Source organism: Pinus tabuliformis, chromosome J (genome assembly GCF_031772625.1).
Source record: "Pinus tabuliformis cultivar Carrire ecotype Pingquan chromosome J, CPIR1, whole genome shotgun sequence".
Lineage (NCBI taxonomy): Eukaryota > Viridiplantae > Streptophyta > Pinopsida > Pinales > Pinaceae > Pinus > Pinus tabuliformis.
In genome coordinates this window covers 883,347,727-883,353,760 of record NC_142295.1, presented here as the reverse complement: position 1 = coordinate 883,353,760, position 6,034 = coordinate 883,347,727, and positions in this window count along the sequence as shown.

Below are 6,034 nucleotides of genomic sequence, written 5' to 3'. Positions count from 1 at the left end.
ATTCCATTTGCTTATATTCAATAGCTCTCTTGCTTTGATTGGTTTTTTTTCCTCTATTTATGATTGCAGGTACTTGTCGAGTGAATTAAGTTCGAGAAGGAGCAACAGGAGCCATAAAAAGGAGACAAAGGGAAATAAAAAGATAACAAGTAGGTCTCTTGTCTTATTTATCCTCTATGGAAAAAGGATAAACACTTTAAAACTGTTGTTCTTGGTGTAGCTACCCACCTAGGGAAATTGTGTTTATTCGTAGATGCGAAATTCCACATAACAAATTGGTGACCATACTGGGGAACGATTATCATTCTGGGTAGTTTACCTTCATCCTAGTAAACCCTAGTAGACTTTACTTGCTTCCATTGATCTTGTTTCAACATTTTTGAAGTGTTTTTTGGTAAAAATTGTGCTTGAAAGCCCCTAGGATTGCCTCTCTAGCACCAATGTAGGCTTGGTCAAGAGACAGAGTGTTTCAGAGCACCCTTGCTTGAGGACAATGCTCTGAATCACACTATCTCCCATTCAGGGCTGTGCTGATCCTCCTTAGGTCAAAAATTCCTCCTTTGACGTGATTTTTCCCAAATTTCCTTATATTTTTGCTTGCTGAAAGATCAATGATTGTTGTACTTCTGAAATCAATTTGTGTTTCCTCTCCTAGCCCTACTTTGGCCTTGATTGTTTAGTTTTTCATAAATGATTTCTTTATCACTATCAATTCATTGTCAAAGTTAGTTTATAGTCGATTAATCTTTGTTCAAAAGAAAGTGTCGTAAAAGTCTTCATTTCTTTCGAAAAGGAACTGCCGTAAAGTCTCCGTTCTTGTAAAAAGATTGATTAATTGTATGTGCATTAGTTTCCTTTTGATCATCTCAAAATTAAGGGAATTGAAAAGCAAAACTTGCATTCTTCATTGAAAAAGTTTGAGTGTGCTCATAGGAATAGCTAGGGAAATTTCATTAGGTGTGCTCTTTGCTCTTTGTCAAAGATCTGATTGCTCTATCCCTTACTAGCTATGGTTTTCATTGTTAATTGAATGAAAGAATGTTTCTCATGTTAGTTGCATTCTAGGAATTGCAAACATACATCACATGGTGAACCTTGAAAGGAAAATTCTTAAGAAGATCAACTTAAAAGTTATCTCAATTAACCTAATGGAGCATTGTAACTTAACGCATAACATTTAGAGGTCTAGGCTAGAGACGTGTTCTGGCGTCGTTAAACATAGTAGTTGTCACTAACTTGTCTGCGATACATTCCGAGTGTGATACCTCATTCCATGTACATGATTATATCGTAGCTCGTCCATGTACCTTCGGGCATATAGGGCAGTGTTACAGTACGCAAAGTATAAAGGAATGCTCTCACAGTACGGTTTCGCATTAGACAACGCTAACACTGATTGGGTCTCCACGTACTTTTGGGTATATGTGGGAGGAATAAATTAGGTTGCTATCCATCCTTAGGTAACCTAGACAACTGCCTTGTACACTATGATACACCAAACACAACATTTGGGAATATTTCCTGCTCGTACTTCTCGATTCGTCGGGACGTATTCTACAGTCCTCAGTTGCTTGGCAATCCTTTTTCCTAGATTATCCGTCTTTTTTTTTGTTATGTTATTTTGATTAAAATAAAATTAATTGACCATGGATAACATCCTCCACGTCACTCCTTAGTTGATCTTAGGTTGAGACATATGGAAACAACTTCAGAGACCACCGATCAAGGAATTCCTTTTGATGGGAATCCTAGTCCTTTTCCTCCTTTCAGAATTATTGGTGCTCCTTATATGGATACATTATCCCTTCTGGGATTTACCATTGGCTTGCTAGTATGGTTATTTTCAACCTCCTTGGTTCAAAATGTCATGATTTCTCCACAATCATGCACTCCTCCTGCTGGAAAAAGTCAACCTCCAATTGATCCTAAAGTTGACCCTTTGCCTTCTTCCTTGGTTTTTTCATCTTCCCCTTCTTCCTCTTCGCTTGGTGAAAGTATTGACACTAGTAACCAGGTGGCTAAGAAGAAGAAGGAAGGGAAGAAGAAGAATAACTGGAAAATTCAGCAGGGGGCAACCAAGCAACCATTTCTTTGAATGCAACTTCAGATGATAAATTGTTTGATAAGCCTCACAAAGTTTGATATCCATGCAAAATTTGTATGGGAGACCGTCTTCTTCGAAATTGTCCTGATATTCCTCAGATCTTTGAAGAATGGTATTCTCGTTCACCTCTTCCTGTGTCATCAACTTCTAGAGATCATGCTGGTGAAACACCATCAACTAGTGGTAGTAAAGTTCATAGAAAGAAGGGTAAAGTTAAGTTTCCCTGTAGGTTATGTGAAGGGAATCACCCCATTCACCTTTGTCCCTATCTGGATGAAGCCAAAAAAGTGTTGGATAACCATCTTGCTTCTCCGCAACGACTTCCATCTGGCTACAGGTGACTCTCCCTTAAACCTTCACTAGCTGATAAAGTGGTTGACCCATATCAACCATCAGTCAAACACACTCTCTCTGAATGTGAATATCATGAGTCTATGCCTAACCCATCATAGGTCGAGGAAAGAGTTGACCCAATTTGACCTTCAGTTAATCATACCTTTCCTATAGAGAGTGAGTATGATACCACTCAGGTTCTTTTTGTTTCTTTAGATTCCAATGAGCTTGGAGGCAACCCTCCTATTCTATCAAGATAGGAGGAAATCCTCCCATTCTCGTAACTAAAGGCGGTAATTCTCCCATTCTTACAGTACCCCCTCCAAGTAGTATGGTCACTTCCTTTGATTGGAATTGATTGGCAGGTTGTTGTCTTCCTTCTTATGTGCCTTTCCATATCATAGTATAGGTTTTTAATATGAATGTACTGGGCACTATTATAGATGAAGGTGCATATGTATGTATCCTTTCCTCCACTGCTTGGCAAGTGCTCAATTAGCCACCGCTTGTGCCTATTACCCAAAATCTGTTGGCTTTTAGCAAAGGAAAAAAGTTAACCATTAAGGATCCTTCCTTAGTTTCCTATTACTTTGGGAGGAAAAATTGTTTATCTCAATGTGATGGTAGTCTTAGGCCTTTTATATTACAATTTACTTCTTGGGCGCGACTATGTTTCTGACATGGGAGCTATTGTTTCGACAATCTTTCGAGCAATGTGTTTCACGCATGAAGGCAGAATTGTCATTGTTGACTAGATAGCTTCTAGTCAACCATCTTCCCTAAATGTTCATTTTGTCCCAATGGTATCTTCCCTACCACGAGTCAATTATGTGGCAACCTGTTCCATGCCTACATCAACTGACAAACAATTTTGTGTTGTTGTACATTATGTACTGGGGGCATTGGAACCAGATCTCAGATTCCTTGTTACAGATCCCTTCCAAAGAATTTTTCTCCCATCTAATGAGAACCTATTGGAAGTCATGACCTCTTATGGGTCGTGAACAAGGAATATGAGGATAGTTCTTTTACTGTGTCAACCTCATTAAAAAATGAAATAGGCCCCATGAGGATAGTTCCTTGTCTTGTGTCAACCTCGTTAAAAAATGAAACAAGGAATATGAGGATAGTTCCTGGTCTTGTGTCAACCTCGTTAAAACATGAAACAAGGAGTATGAGGATAGTTCCTGGTCTTGTGTCAACCTCGTTAAAAATGAAACAAGGATTATGAGCATAGTTCATTGTCTTGTGTCAACCTCATTAAAAAAGAAACAAGGAATATGAGGATAGTTCCTTGTCTTGTGTCAACCTCATTAAAAAATGAAACAAGGAATATGAGCATAGTTCCTTGTCTTGTGTCAAGCTCGTTAAAAAATGAAACAAGGAATATGAGGATAGTTATTTGACTATGTCAAACTCATTAAAAAATGAAACATGTCTTAGAGCATAGTTCGTTGTCTTGTGTTAAGCTCGTTAAAAAATGAAACAAAGAATCTAAGCAGAGTTCCTTGTCTTATGTCAAGCTCATTAAAAAAATGAAACAAGGTCCCATGGAGAAAAGTTCCATTTCGAGTCTTTGATTAGATCTTGTAAAATTGTAGTCAACTCTTTCACTTGATATCGTATATGAACCTTCATTCCATCCACCTCATAGCCACGATTAGTCTACTTAGGTGAATGCAATGAAGCTTGTGGGGCATGCACCTAGAATCGAGTCATCATGTTGGGGGCATGTAAACCAATTTCAAGCATAATTTTTCATTTCAAGCTTATGTAAACATGAAACTGAATCCAAGCATAGTTTTTCATTTCAAGCTTGTGTAAACATGAAAATAAATCCAATCATAGTATGGTTCAACCTTGTGTAAAAATGAACCCATCTCCATTTTAACCCTTGTGATTTCCATTCTATCAGATGAGCCTTGGTTTTTTCTCCTTCCATCATCACTATCTATTTGGCTGATCATACGCTTTCAATTGGTTCTTTTACCCTTTTTGAGGAATAGTTGCAATGAGTGGTCATCTTAGCCAGCGCCTTCACATAAATCAACATGTTTTGAGAAGTTCCATCATCACTGGAACCAATTGTTATCCTAGACACCACTCGTTCCTCTAAGTGGAGTCCTCTTTAAGCTCTTTTTAGACTATCGAAATATGAAAATATTGCTGAGCACTTGTCCTTTTCAGCTTGTTAACGGATTGGAAATGACATCTACTTAGTATAAGTTTAACCCTTTTTGCGGACTGAGATAGGTTATTTATGAAAAAGGAATACGTTTATCGAACATGATCAATAGGTTCTCTCTTGTATTATTTTACACTTTTTCAGACTTAAGAGACAAATCTACAAAAAATAACTTGTGGAGTTTTCTTTTTGTCCCTTTTCAAACTCTCTAAACATGAAAAGGAGCGAGTTCTCATTGTCGTTAAACTCACTAAAACATCAAATAGCAACAAACTTGTCCATCATGACAAGACCAACTTTCACCTTCACTAGACTCGTTAAAACATCACATAGCGATGGATTCAGCCAAAGGGTGGAATTATACAACAAGCATATGTTATCCTACTCAAGCCTGATAAAAATAAATAGGTATTGGTCAAGAATGACTGGGGAAAATGGGAAAAGGTGTAAACCATTTTATGGCAGTAGGTTTCTCTTGAACATGACACTTTCACTTCATCATTGTGACTTTTGGTTGGGTTATCTACTTGATGGCCATCATACCTTGGTCTATCATACCATCCATTACTTTGTTTTTGAGTCAATGTTTCCAATTCATTCAGTGTCGCCGACATGTTCAAGAGAAGTCACTCAATTAAAATTCATCCTTTGCAATACTCATAAACCTTCATTTTCATGACCACCATTCCTGAACATTATGTCATCACATTCCATCTCCAAAAATCATTACACTCGTTTCGTGTCATTGATGTGGGATACATCAAGGCCCTCCTGCGAGGAGTCACTTCTTGTTGGAATCAGCACATTATCCAAGAAGTTGACTTAGAAACACCCTTTCATTACCTTGGAGCTTGCACACATCAATGGCAATTTTCTCGCTTCTAGTGATAGGTTGACATCACTAGCCTTCGACCGAAAGACTTTGTATGGTGTTCGACATCAAAACATCTATTCACACCATGTAGAATGTACTATAGTACCTTGAGGATCATTATCATTATCGGTGATTTCTCTCGCATCTGTTAATGGCTTACATCATTGACTGGTAATCCCTCGGTGTCTTCCCATGTTCGACTTTAGATCACATATTCACATGGTTAGACTTGTACTTGAGTGAATGATTGAACAAGATAGAAGACCCCCGGATCTAGTTTCATCCATCCGGGCTACGATTTCAGGAAAGTACCAAATCATCCATATGATGGCTTTACACTGATGGTCATCCCATCATGGGTCTATATCTATAGATGACTATCTATGTACTTGTAATGAAAGTTTATATGCTGAGCATAGGTATGCCTTCCCTCAGTAGTTCATGAAAAATCCAAAATATCATGATATTATGTATTGTAATTGATGTAGGTCACCATCCGCTTCGGAACCTCCCCATCACATCATAAAGCATATCACTC